Here is a 14,326-nt window from a genome sequence, read left to right as displayed (position 1 = left end):
ACATAATCATTGTTTTGCCTGAGACCCCCCCCTGCCTGCAGGGTATTGGTTTATTCCATTGGTTAGAAATTTTGAAACAGCTGCTATGGAAGCTTTTTACCTTCACACTCTTTTCTTTTCTCCACTCCCTCTCCTAGCCATTTCCTTCTCCGACCTGCCACTTCCATTTCAAAAGATATAAAGGCGTTATCTCTGATCAATAAAGGCATTACATTATGTTCCCGCTCAGCCACGAGTTCCTGGTCTCTTCTTTCTCTGGCGATGCTAGCCTGGCTATATATATATATATATATATATATATATATATATATATATATATATATGATATATATATCACTTATCTATTTCCAATCCTTTATCAAAGAGAAAGAAAAGTGATAAGAAAAAGGGAGCTCTGGAAACTGTGGTGCTAGTGATTCAGCAAGTTTCAGCAAAAATGTTGTGACAACTGATTAATTATGGTCCCGGTTATGAAATGCTTTTGAATATTATTTCATGCCATCCAGTAAGTTATATAATAGGAGAAAGGAAGCATAGATAATCATAGAACATTATATTCTTAGGTGAAGTTATCCAAATCTTGTTCTTTTTTGGATTATGAACACAAGCTATGTGTGACGTATCTGTTTCCCAGGAGTCTAGGCTTGAGTTTCCTGAAGATCATTCTGCTTTTATATGAGCTATTCAGGAAATTAAAATCAGAGGACACAAGCGGCTAAGACATATAAAAACTGTCAATGTAAAAACTGTTATAAACATAGACATGCTAGTACTGGTTATTTCTCAAAATGATTCTGACATTTAATAGTGAATAATAAATTACACATGATCATCTTGGATAATGGTTACGATAAGACTTACAGAAATAGAAATTCCCCAGTTCACCTTTCATGTGACCTTATCTTTATATAATCTTTATATTATCAAGATAGTCATGCCTTTTGATGGTCAGATGTTTTAAATTTTAATCATTATTTTCCTTTATTTACTTAGTGCTTTTATTCTCTCTTTCACTGGTGGGGTGGGGTTCTGGGAAACTGGGCTCCAGGACACACTGGCAGGGCTGTCTATCCAGGTAAGTCCAGTTGGTATCATGGTAGCATCTGGAACCTGGTGTCCTAAAGAAGAGTTCACATATAAAACCAAACAAATTGTTGACTAATCATGAACTAAAGGCTAGAATATTGTAGATGAAGATTTGGGGGTCTCTGTTTTGTAGACAGCTAGTAGGCCTATTTTAGTTATATTCCAAAGGGCTCATGAATATACTAGCTTTTTTTTTTTGTATGATCACAATACAAGGTGTAATCAATTGAACTTCCCAAAGCTAATTTAAATCTGAATGCTGTAGGACATAATACTTCATGTCACACTTAATTTGAATCTTTTATTTTTTTTTCCCTAAAGGTAAAGCTTGATTTTTCATCAATTTGAAGTTTTCCCTAAATCAAGTCTTTCCAACTGAAATCTTTTCATTGTGTACAGGAAGAAAGTGATGCACCTGATACAGTCAGATGCAACAAATCACCACTGTACCTGTTGGTGTAGAAATTTAAAATGACAAGAGAGCTTTGGAAGAAGCACAGAGAAAGTGGGCTCTGAAGTAGAGGTGCAACCAGTGGATTCTTGTCTGGCCTTGGGCACAAATAACGGAAGATTTTCCTTTTTCACAAACCTCCTTGTTTATATGTCTACTTAAGAGACTGGATTTTTTTTTTTCCCTCATACAGTTTTCTTTTTCTCTTTCTTTCTTTCTTTTTTTTTTTTTTTGCCTTCAGGGTTATTTCTGGGCTTAGTGCCTATATTATGAATCTGCTGCTCCTGGAGTCCATTTTTCCCGTTTTTATTGCCCTTGTTATTGGATAGGGGATAGGGGAACTGGGATCCTTACACTGGTCCATGCTCATTGTGTCATGTGCGCTTAACTCACTACTCTATGGCCTAGCCCCATGTTACAGTTTTTAGGAAAACTTTGAATATCTAAATTACTAAAAGCAGATGTGGTGAACTAAAACCAGACAGACAGTTCCACAACCTATTACTTTGGCTTTATTTTCTGTAATTAAAGATCAATATTAGTCTCCCTGAATATAATATTTGCTGGGAAATTGTGCAGATACAGTCACATCTGTCATGTTGTCCCCTCAGGCTACTGCTAGTTCCCGCGAGAGTTAGGACATTCTCAGAGTGCCTGTTCCACCATGTTGTGCCCTCAGGGCATTGTCTATTTCCCCCGCAATATTTGGAGTGCTTTGGTTACTCCTCCCCCCTCCCATTTTCATGAGAGTTATTGTCCTATCCTGGAGTGCTATGGTTACTCCTCCCCCTTCCCATTCTCTCGAAAGCTACTCCTATAAAAGCCCTTCTTCTTCCGCACCTCTCTCTCTTGCCGGTGCTTCACTTTGGTGTTTAGACGCAGGAAAGGTCACTGCGTGAGGCGGCCATTTTTGCTACCTTCATGTGGCCCAACCTGTTTCTCTTGCACCCAACTCTGAGGTGCCAGCACAAATAAAGATTTGTGTTCCTTCTTCACTCCAGACCTCCTCTCTTGTCTCCGTGGAGCAGAACGACAAATATTCTCAGGAGAATAAAGAATAGATATCATTATGCACCACATTATTTTAATATTTTAATTTCTATAATTAGGCCTGGATCCTTGTGCATTATCACGTGTGTGCCCAACCAGGTGCACCAACACCTGGCCCTGTGTAGCACTGTCTACCTCCAAATCAGCACCAGCAAGGGTAAGGCCTAATATGTAAGCGACTAAACCATATCATGATTCAATATTAAATTCACCAAAAAATGTACAAAATTCAAACCTTTAATGCTTATGATAAACTGAAATATGTAGACAGCATTGATAAAATGGCAAAGAGGAGGCATTGGGATAGCTCACCTGGGAGGATCCGGCTCCCACCACATGTGGGGAAACTTCAGTGTTGCGGTATCTTTCCCTCTTTCTCTTTTGACTCTCTTTCTGACTGAAAAGTCAGTCTGAAGTGATGAAACCCTGAAAGAAAAAAAAATGGAAAGCTAGAAAGAGGTATTACTGAATTTATTATCATAGTTATGTTGACATAAATTACCATAAAATAGCACAAACTCATGAAACATTGAACATTTGAATAAGACAGCCAGTAAGCCTAATTTAATGAATTTACATGGGGCTCTCATTATTCTCAGAACATGAAGGGGAAACACATTAAAACCAAACATATACCTGGTCGTAACATCACCCTCAAGACACATTAGAGATTATTTGTGCCCATAGAATATTGAATCTTTTTTTTTCTGTCATTGGCGAGGCTTTGCCATATCAAGTCAACTTTCATTTTTTTAATGAAAATTAACACCATTTATAACAATGATACATAATTTTAATAATAAGCAGTATAAGGTAAATATATCTTAAATTACAATCAATAAATATAGATACTAAAGATTTACATTGGTTTTCCAAGACAGATTAAGCTAACCTGTGAAATGGCAACACTTACATGTTCTGCACTACTAAATTTAAATTTTAAATTTCTGAGTGTGAAAAAAATGGGCTTGGTAACTCAACTGTAGCCAATTGATACTGATTTTACTGACAGCTTTTTTCTTTTTTCATTAGTGATTTAATATTGGTTTGTTGATTTAATATGATTTTCCCATACAGAAAGAGAGAGCCGGTGGTTGGGCAATCGTATAGCACAGTTGCATGCACCTGTTACAATATGCAAATTCCTGGGTTCAAGCCCCAAGTCGTCACTTACAGGGGTAAGTTTTCTGAACAGTGAAACAAGGCTGCAGGTGATTCTCTGTCTTTATCTCCCTCTCCTCTCTCAATTCACTTTATAACAAATAAATAAATAAATATTTTTAAAAAAAAGGAAAAGGGGGCCAGGTGGTGGTACACCAGGTTAAGTTCGCATAGTATGAAGTGCAAGCACCTGCTGTAAGGATCCTGGTTAGAGCGCTGGCTCCCCACCTTCGGGGGTTAGCGTCACAAGTGGTGAGGCACATCTTCAGGTGTGTATCTCTCCCTGTTATCCCATCCTCTCTCAATTTCTCTGTCTTATCCAACAACAAAGGATGGGGGGAGGGGAAATGGCCACCAGAAGCAGTGGATTAATAGTGCAGCACCAAGCCCCGAAAGCCCCAAGCCCCAATCATAACCCTGGAGGGAGGGGGAGAGAGAGAGAGAGAGAGAGAGAGAGAGAAAGGAAGGGAGAAATGCACTATAGTATGAGACCTTTCTCTAGTGTGGTGGTGGGGACTAGTGCCATGCACATGAACGAGCAGGCTTCCCTATCCAGGTGAATTATGCTGCATCCCAGAAACTCCGACACAACAACAGCAACACCATCCAAAACAGAAAGCGTAAAGACAGAGATGACATTCCTCTTCTCAGCTGTAAATAGGCTTAAGTTGTAATCTTTGGAACAGGCAAACATGCAGCAAGCATGAAGTTCATTCGTACAGCATGCTGCTTTGCTATGTGTGCTCCCTAGACTCAGGGCTGGCCACCGCTGCTGCTTTTATCTCTTTAATTCTTTCTCTACCTCTCTACCTCTGTCTATAAATAAATGAAAACAAACAAACAAACAAAAAAGAACTAAAAAAAAATCAAAGATAGTAGAACAAAGGTAAAGCCAATTTATTTGTACACTTCTTGAAAAAACATAAATACTAGTCTAGAAAGTTGTAGAAAAAATAAGTATCATGACTGTGTGAGTGGTATTGTAAGGATAAAATGGTGCTACAGGTTGAACATACATGTTACAATGGACAAGACCTGGGTTCAAACTACTGGTCCCCACCTGCTGGTGGGATGCTTAATAAGCAGCGAAGCAGTGCTACAGGTGTCTTTCTTTCTCTCTGTCTGCCCTTTCTTCTCAGTTTGTCTCTACTATCTTAAAAAGGAAGGAAAAAATGGCCTCTGAGATTCACTGGACAGCCCCCGAGCCCCTGCAGTAACCCTGGTGGCAATAAATAAATAAATAGGCAAGGTACTTGGATGTAAGATCAAAATAAAATATATATATTCCTACCTACCAGCAACAATAATCAAATTTATACTGTCAATCAAGTTTTGGACTTGTTGCTCAGTATTATCTCAAGGAAACTGATGGACTTTGCAGTCCTGAGTCATATTACGTATTATTTCTCCAGTTATCACAGTATGACATACATAAAAAGACGGATATTTGGTTAGCAAACCCAGAGTAGACCTGCAAAGATGCTTTGTATAGAGAAAACCAATGTGGAACTGTTCATGGCATATTTCCTTTCATACTGCTCAAACCAACTAAACTTATTAAGTGCTTTTATAGGAAGTTTGATACCCCAGGTACCAATTTGCAGTCATTTTCAAATGACACTACTTTTTAAAAAAAAATATTTATTTATTCCCTTTTGTTGCCCTTATTGTTTTTATTGTTGTAGTTATTATTGTTGTTTTTATTGATGTCATTGTTGGGTGACACTACTTCTTAATAGACATGATTACAATGATTTTTCTGTCCTACTATACTTATCACTCTTCCATAAGTTGATCTATTTAGAAACAATTGAAAGAAAGTGTGGTTAAGCCTATTATAATGTTTAATTGATTTTCAAAGCAGCTTTTTTATGGGGGAAGTCCCCAATAAACATCTTTGTCATCTATATGTGAAAGGCATGGTTATGGTTCCGACAAGGTAGACTTCTCCATATGAGCTAGATTTGGAATATTTATCTAAACAACCTTGAGACATGGTTTCTAACTTCAATATTTTGTTAAGATTAGGGAATTTCAATATGGAGTGCAAATGATCTTTAACAATAGCCAATGATTTTGTAACATTGGTTTCAAAAAAAAAAGTCTAACAATTTCTTTTTAAAATTAGTTTTTGTTTATACATTTATAAATTCTAACCTTTTATCTTTAAATGGTACGTGCGGTTTATATTTTAATGCTACTGCAATGATGACTTCAGGCTGAGATATGTGTAGAATATATTTATGTAGAAACTATATATACACATACACACACAATTTGAGGGAGGGAGGAGGAAGGGAGAGAGGAGGGGAGAGAGAGAGATTGAGAGGAGGGAGAGAGAGATTGAGAGAGAGGAAAGCTATGTATACACTCAGGATTCAAACACATGACATTTGTAAACAAGCATCCTGCATCTTCCTGCCATATTCATTACCATTCAAAGGGACTTCAATTTATGTTTGAGATTTTTTATTATTATTATTATTTTACCTACTAGGACCTCAGAGACTGGTTTGCTTGCTTCATTTACCTGCTTGTTTTTTGGTCTCCATTTATCATTATTTTTAACAGTTGTCAGCATTGAACATGATTTGACACATCATCCAATTTACAGAGCAAATGCAAATCCTTTTGAATTTCAATTGCAATTTCTGGACTTCCCCAGTCATTTTAGTTTTGCTTCATCAGCATCATTGATTTTTCACCATTAGGGAGAGTTCCCAGTGATTTTCATTGTTTTAAAGGAAATAGAAATTAAAACAGACATGTTCAATCAGGCGTGATTCTTCACTATTATATAAAATGGAACACATATTTCAATAGCCACATTCCACATTAGTAATACTGTTAGAGAGATAATAGAGTGATGCAGATTTGCAATCCAGGTGTTGGAATTTGCATAAGAAGAGACTTGCAGATTGTTATAGATTAGCAGCCAGGATTACTTGAAAGCAAATCAGATCCTCAAGGTTCCAGAAAACCCAGCCTCATTAATTGCTAAAGAGAGTCAACAGCGTGAAAACTTGACCAATTCCAAATGACAGGAGTGTACCACTAAAGAATTTCCGTAAAAATAAAAACATTGACCCTCTATCCTCTTTTTCCTTGAATTGATTTTCTACTAGGACCTATTCCTACTCTCATGGGTGAAGACAGGGGAGGGTTTCATAACATATTTTCTTTTCCTCTCCCTTTACAGTCTTTAAAATGTTCATGCTCATAGTCTGGCTGTGGTACACTTAATTGAAGGACAACTTACCATGCCCAAGGATGAGTTTTAGGACCCTAAATTCAAGCCCATGGTCCTCATCTTCAAGAGGAAAGCTTCATGAGCAGTGAAGCAGGTGTCTTTCTCTTTCACATTTATCCTCTTCCCACTTGATTTCCTTTGTCCTACTAAAAACAAAAACAAAAAGATGGCCACCTGATTAATTACACACAGGAACCCAGCCCCAATGATTGATAACCCTGGTGACAACTAAAACAAACAAACAACAATAAAAAAAAGCACTTGTATTTGAATTTCTGTTGCCCTCCTAAATAAACTTGCTCTTAATTATTCTTCTCATAAATGCAATTAACATGCTAATGGTTTCTGTGACTAATGGCCATACTTCTTGTCAGGTTCAGTATTTCCTAGCTTAAGAAAAAAGCTGAAAAGCCCCTAAAGGGATCATAAATTACCTGACAATAAGATTAATGACAAATAACATATAGTAATTTAGGGATTGGAAAAATAGTTCACTTGGTTAGCGTGCTGCTATGCCATGTGTACAACCCAGATGCAAGCCTGGCTTATACTGATGCAATCTTTGGTATTTTTTATTCTCTCTGCCTCTATATCTCTACCTAAAAGTAAATAAACAAAAACATATATGAAATAATTAATTCTTTTCTAAGTCATTGTGATCCAGTTTTGGTGGTACGACATGAGAGGAGTATAAATATAGACATACACTAGTTTGTTCATGTACTCGATTTTAGAATGGAATAGTTTAGAATGATGATTTTTAATGTTATTTTAATTTTATCTATTTATCATTTTATTCTGAAAAATAGCAACTGAGATTACATCTCATGTCTTTATCAAACATTATGTCATGATTTAGAAATTTAACTTTCAGTTTGGTCATTTCAATTTTATCACAATATTTTCAGTTTTATAAGAATACATATACTGATAGGTCTTTAAGTATCAGAATAAAATTACTTTTATATTCTTCATTTAAATACAGTTATTTTTGTTATAAGCATCATCACCAATTTGATGGATATCAGTAGATTTATTCTTGTAATTCTATTCTACTTCTTGATCTACATTATAAACAATAGCAAATATTTATTTAAATACCAGGCAGAATATTTTAGCTAAATGTGAGAGGGTTAAACTATGATAAGATGAATCTCTTAATCAGTATGCATGATTAGTAATATCAATTAGAAAAACATGTTAAAGAAATTTATTGGGAGTCGGGCTGTAGCACAGCGGGTTAAGTGCAGGTGGCGCAAAGCACAAGGACCGGCATAAGTATCCCAGTTCGAACCCCGGCTCCCCACCTGCAGGGGAGTCACTTCACAGGCGGTGAAGCAGGTCTGCAGGTGTCTATCTTTCTCTCCCCCTCTCTGTCTTCCCCTCCTCTCTCCATTTCTCTCTGTCCTATCCAACAACGACGACAACAACAATAATAACTACAACAATAAAACAACAAGGGCAACAAAAGGGAATAAATAAATAAAATTTAAAAAAAAGAAATTTATTAGCAGCAAGTTGATCATATGTCTTAACCTATGAGTTTATAAGTATTCACAAGTAAAACAGCCACTTGGGTCACAATATCTTTTTTTTTTCTTTTCTTTATTTGCTAGGGCAGAGAGAGTCAGATGGGGAGGGGAGAAAGACAACTGAAGTACTTGCTTCTTCACTCCTGAAGCTTCCCACCTGCCTGTGGGGTTGGGAGCTGAAACTGGGATCCATCCTTGCACATGGTAACCTGTATGCCTCATTAAGTGTGCTACTACCTGCCACCCTCCGCCCTCTGCTCAGAATTTTTTAACTTTAGGGTTTTTTTCATGTGCCTACCTCTTGTCTCCCCCTAATATATATATTTAATATTGAAATTCCTAGGTTAGTAAATCCTTTGCTGCAGTAATAGAAATAGGCTTTCACCAAAGATCATTGCATGAAATCTGAAAGGCAGGTGGAAAGCAGCATAGTTACTGGTCTCCACAAGTTTTATTCCTCAGTCTGGGTTTAATACTAATTATAGAATCAAATTGAAATCCATTAAGTAGGAGAAAAAGAGATGAATGTTAGATTTGTGACTCTGTATGCTATACATAAATTTCTTAATTAGAAATGAAGACTAAAGAGATGCTTCTGGCTTTTTGTTCTTCAAGCAAAAATAAATAAGAATGTCTACTGAAAAGAAATGGGTAAATGCAAAAATACCAACATTTTGTTACAGAAACAGAGAATATGGTTATATATGGAACACAAAAAATGAATCAAGACTAGATAGATAGGTAGATAATAGGTAGATGATAGATAGATATATAGATGATAGATGATTATGGTAAGATGACAAATTCTCCTCTCAAAAAATAGTTATCTATATCATAATGGATATATTTAAAAAAATGTAGGAGGTATCTTTACAAATGTTATTAAAGATCTTGAGACAGGGATATTTTAATATAATTTATTTTAGCTGTTCTTTTAAGTAGAGATAGAGACAAAGAGAGAAAGAACTAGAGATAGAGATAGGTAGAGAGAAAGAGAAAGAGATCACAACACTCACGTGGAGTTGGGACTAAAGTTGAACGTACATCATGCACACAGAAAACCAATATAAAGTGCATTTTCTGCGTAGCATGTAAGTATTTTGAATATTAAATTCTAGATCCTAACAAGAGTGAGTCTTAGAGATATGCCCCGGCCTGCGGGGTTATCGACGGAAACCTAGGGTAGGGGGCGAGAGAATGGAGGGGACAAGAGACACGAAGAACGAGAGCAAGACAGGTTTCTGATCAAGCTCTGAAAATTTTATTTTACAGCCGCATTTTAAGCACACACCATGAGGAAGTTCTGCTAAGGTAGTGGGGGGAGGGAGGTGGGTGAGCAACTTTCCAAAGAGTTAGATGGTAATCGCAGTTCCAATGATCGGAATGTCCGTTCATCGGTTATGTGAGAGACTTAGCTAAGGTTTTGGCTCCCGGCAGAGATATCTGTCTCTTCTCTCCTCTCTTCTTCCTTTCTCCCCCTCCCCTCTTTCTCTCTCTCAGCCATTGTGACTGCTACGGAATCACAAGCTGAAAGAAACAAGAGACAAATTCTCTCCTAATACTTCCAAAAGGAAAGTAGTCTTGCCTACACACTGAGTTTTACCCAGTTACATTCATTTCAGACTTCTGTTCTTAAAAAAAGAGAGAATAAACAATCCAGATGTTAAAACATTGAGTTTATGGTATTTTGGTATAACATTCACAGAAACTGACATAGATCCTTATGAGAATATGACATAATATTCTCATTTTAAAATGTAATTTAAGATTTTATTTTATTTTAAGAGAAATATGTAGAGAGAGAAAAAGAGAGTTCTGCTCAGCTGTGGTGCACAGTAGTCCTTGGATTGAACCTGGGACCTCAGAGCCTCATGTCTTTTGTGAGACTATTATTTTGTCTCCCAAGCCTAATATCCACTTAATTTTTTTCCTGCTAGTTTTAATGAGGGAGGTTCATGCCTGCACAATCACACCACTTCTGGTGGATATCTATATATCTATATATCTATCTATATATATCTATATGTATATAGCTATCTATCTATCTATATCTCTATATCTATCTATCTATCTATATATAGATATGGTAAAGGATGAGAGATAAAGAGGAATGCATAGATAGAGAGCCTACTGAAAGGAGAGGCATAACAGCAGTACTTGTGAAGAACACGTTCCCATGTGGTGTCCAGGAGCTTGAACTGAGTCCTCTGCACAGTAACATATATGCCCTGCCAGGTGAGCAAACTTCTATCCCCAATATGATCTTCACTTAGCAGTTCTTCTTTTGACCAGAGTAAAAAGATTCTCTTCTTTAAAAATCCTCCAAACAGCTGAGAGTTTCTTCAAAACATTAGAAATGATTCTACTCTATGATCTGGCAATTCCTCTCTTAAGGATTTATCCAAATAATGCAAAATAATCTACCAGAAGAAATCTAGAGGTACATTACCTAAACATGGAAGCAATCAAGATGTCCAACAGCAACAGAAAAGTTATTAAGAAGGTAATCTTGGATGTGAGAGTGATCTGGCCATGACATCTGTCATCCCATTGATTTCCAGGGACAGGCGGGTGTCCCCTTCCTCCAACTATGTGCTTCCCTCCCAAAGCTGCACTCTTGGTCCAAGAGAAAGTGTTGTTGTGGTGGTCTGGTGTCAGGCTGCACCGCGGAGAAGAGAGCGGACGTCCAGAGCAAAGGGGTACACAAATCTTTATTATAGGATGGGGGGGGGTTTGGTTCAGACCACGTAGAGCCAGCCAGAAATGGCCGACCACGGGGGGAGAGCAGGGAGCGAGACCTCAGAGAGGGAGAGCTGAGAGCCCAGAGAGGGGGGGGGTGAGGGGGCTTTTTATTGGGCGACAACCAGAGGTGACGTGTAGGGCCAGGATTGGTTGAAGGGGGCAATGCTAGGGTTTCGCACGGCGTGACGTGTAGGGCCAGGATTGGTTGAAGGGGGCAATGCTAGGGTTTTGCGCTGCGTAGTAAAACCTGGGGGCAGAGACTGCATCATAATAACTCCTCAGCAACATCTCCTCCTATCCCTTTATATCTAAATGGACACAGTAAAGAAAAATGGAATGGAGCAGGCTTAAATGTTTTAGAGGAATGCCATGCTCAGGTGGGAAGATGTAGGACTTTCTGTGGAGGATGGAAAACTTAAATGGCTGTGAACCTTGTGAGATTTATGCGTCCTCCTGTGCTCAACCCCTCTTTAGAGAGAAAGACTTACCTGGAGAGACTCATCTCATAGGTTTAAGGGCAGCCTGCTCAACCATCTCTTCACAATATCTCTACATCTTTTCTATCTTTCTATCTAGTAATTGCATAAGATGTACAAAGTCTGTAAAAGACTATCATGGGGCAGAAACCTTTTGGGCATAAGCCTAAATGATATAACAAAATAGGAAGGGACAAGTAGGGGAGTAGTAAAAGCCAGTGTGGTGTGAATGGAAGGATTGGTGTGTAAAGGAACATTCCCTGCTTGGGTGGGGAAAGGGGCGAGGGTACATAATGAGGGGGAGGCGGGAGGCGTGACCCACCAAACTGAGGGGCTATTTGGCATTGTATAGTCCTCAAGGCAATAGTCTGTAAAGTCTATGAATTACTCAGGATCAGTCTATGAAAAACCAGCAGCGTGAAGGGAAATAAGCTGCTTCAAAATTGTGTAAAATGTATATAGGGTATGTCAGAAAGTCCGATACAAGTCTCAGTCCAAAGAAGATGGCTAGGGGAAGAATTGGCAGGGGATGCAATGCTGCATGAGGGAGGTCAGCCGCTGGAATGTTGCTTTTCTGTAGATAGCCAGCTGGAACTGCCAACACGTGACAAGCAGGTCAGAAGCAGGAACGGTAACTAGGCATGAAGAAAGTTCTGTCCTTGGAGTCTGTGTATCAGGTTCTTCAGATCGCATTGAGTGACATCTAGGGTTTCGGGGGGTGTGCCACGGTAGTCGTGCCATCTAGTGGGTGATGTCAGGGTGTGCAGGGGTTCAGATGGTTTTTCCGGGATTTCTGTGAAAGAAACACAAACAATCTGTTTCTCGTGGTTAATTTGAACTTGTAACAAGTTATAGGTTTGCTATAGTTGATACTTCGATGATTATAATTGGTTTAGAATCTCTTTATGATTTTATTTAAAGGTCATCTAATGTGACATCCTGAAGCAGCCTCTACCACAGGATCTTGAGACCAATTTTAGCTAAAATATGTATTTTAAACAGACTCAAATTGCTTAGAGAGTTAACGCATATTCGTGACAATGATTTTAATGTTTACAGTGCCAGATTGATGCCAGATCTGTTGTGGATTAATTTCCACAAGATAGTTTACAGGGCACCTTTGGGGGCCCTTCAAAGGTGTCCTGTATATAAAATTTATATAGTTTAGTTTGGGGAATGAATAGTCACGTTGAACATTTAGACTTTTACCTAAATAGTAAGTTACCTTAACAAATTAATTTTTACCTTGTCTGGTAAAAGTGTAGCTGTAGGGTTACACTTTTGACCGTTAAGTTAGTGTTACCAAACTTGAGACGTACCCATAAACATTTAGTTATAACAAACTGGAGGAAAAAGAACTTTTGTTATAAAAACACATTATTTAAAAACAAATTTAAATCTGTCATTAGTCACACAGTTTAAGACTAAACACTTACATATATACCAAAACTATATATAAAATTCAAAAGAGGGAGAAAGAAAAAATTTTTTGGAATGTTTCTGGACGTCTCCAGAAACTTTGGCTGCGTCCAGCATTTTTATATAAAGCCAATTACCTTTTAGAGTACTCTAAGCAGATGGGTCATGCAAAAAAAAAAAAAAAATTGTCATTCAACACACTCACTCACAAAAACAACTGGCCAGTTATAACATAAGACATACAGGGAAAGGGTAGGAGAGAGGTCTCTGTGAGCCAGATTTTGCAGGTTCTGCCATGTCGTATTACAGGTCCTGGGATGTACCCTGCATCTGGTCCTCTTGTAGTATTTCTTGTTCTTCAGGAATAACAGCGCCATCCTGCAGGTATTGTCGGACATGGCGGGCAGGAACCCAGACAGGTTTAGAGAAATTTTGAGGGAAAATGCATGTGAAACCCCTTCCCATGGTCAATAATGGGTCAGGCCCTTTCCAAATTTTATCGAGTGGGTCTCTCCATTTGACCTTAATAGATGGGAGGGTAGATGGTGTTTGCCAGTGAAGAATAATAGGGGGTAAAGCCGAGTTATTGTAAATATTAAAGAGATTTAATGTAGTTAAGGCTTTTGCTAGCTGGATATTGGGGGGATATGTTCTTTCTTTATCTTTATTTAGTTGAGCCTTTAGAGTTTGATGGGCCCTCTCGACAATGCCTTGTCCCTGTGGATTGTAGGGAATGCCCGTGGTATGAGTAATATTCCAGAGGGAACAAAAATCTTTAAATTGTTTGCTTGTAAACATAGGTACATTGTCTGTTTTCAAAAATAATGGGACCCCCTCATAACGGCAAAACAAGAGATCATATGGCTTACAAGCTTTTTAGCACTTTCCCTGTCTGAGCTGTAGCCCACATAAATTTAGAAAAGGTTTTAATTGAGACAAACACATATTTTTGTTTGCCAAAGTTTGGTATGTGGGTGACATCAATTTGCCAAATAGCATTAGCTTTTAAACCTCGGGGGTTAACCCCAAGGGTCTGGATAGCAGGTGTCTTTATGAGACTTGCACAAGAAGAGCATGTAGCGAGGATATGTTTTAACTGTGGTACAGGAACATCAGGGAATCGAGATCGAAGGCCTTTAAGATTAACATGGATTAGAGA

The sequence above is a fragment of the Erinaceus europaeus genome, chromosome 8 (assembly GCF_950295315.1).
Source record: "Erinaceus europaeus chromosome 8, mEriEur2.1, whole genome shotgun sequence".
Lineage (NCBI taxonomy): Eukaryota > Metazoa > Chordata > Mammalia > Eulipotyphla > Erinaceidae > Erinaceus > Erinaceus europaeus.
Note: the sequence above shows the minus strand (reverse complement) of the source record.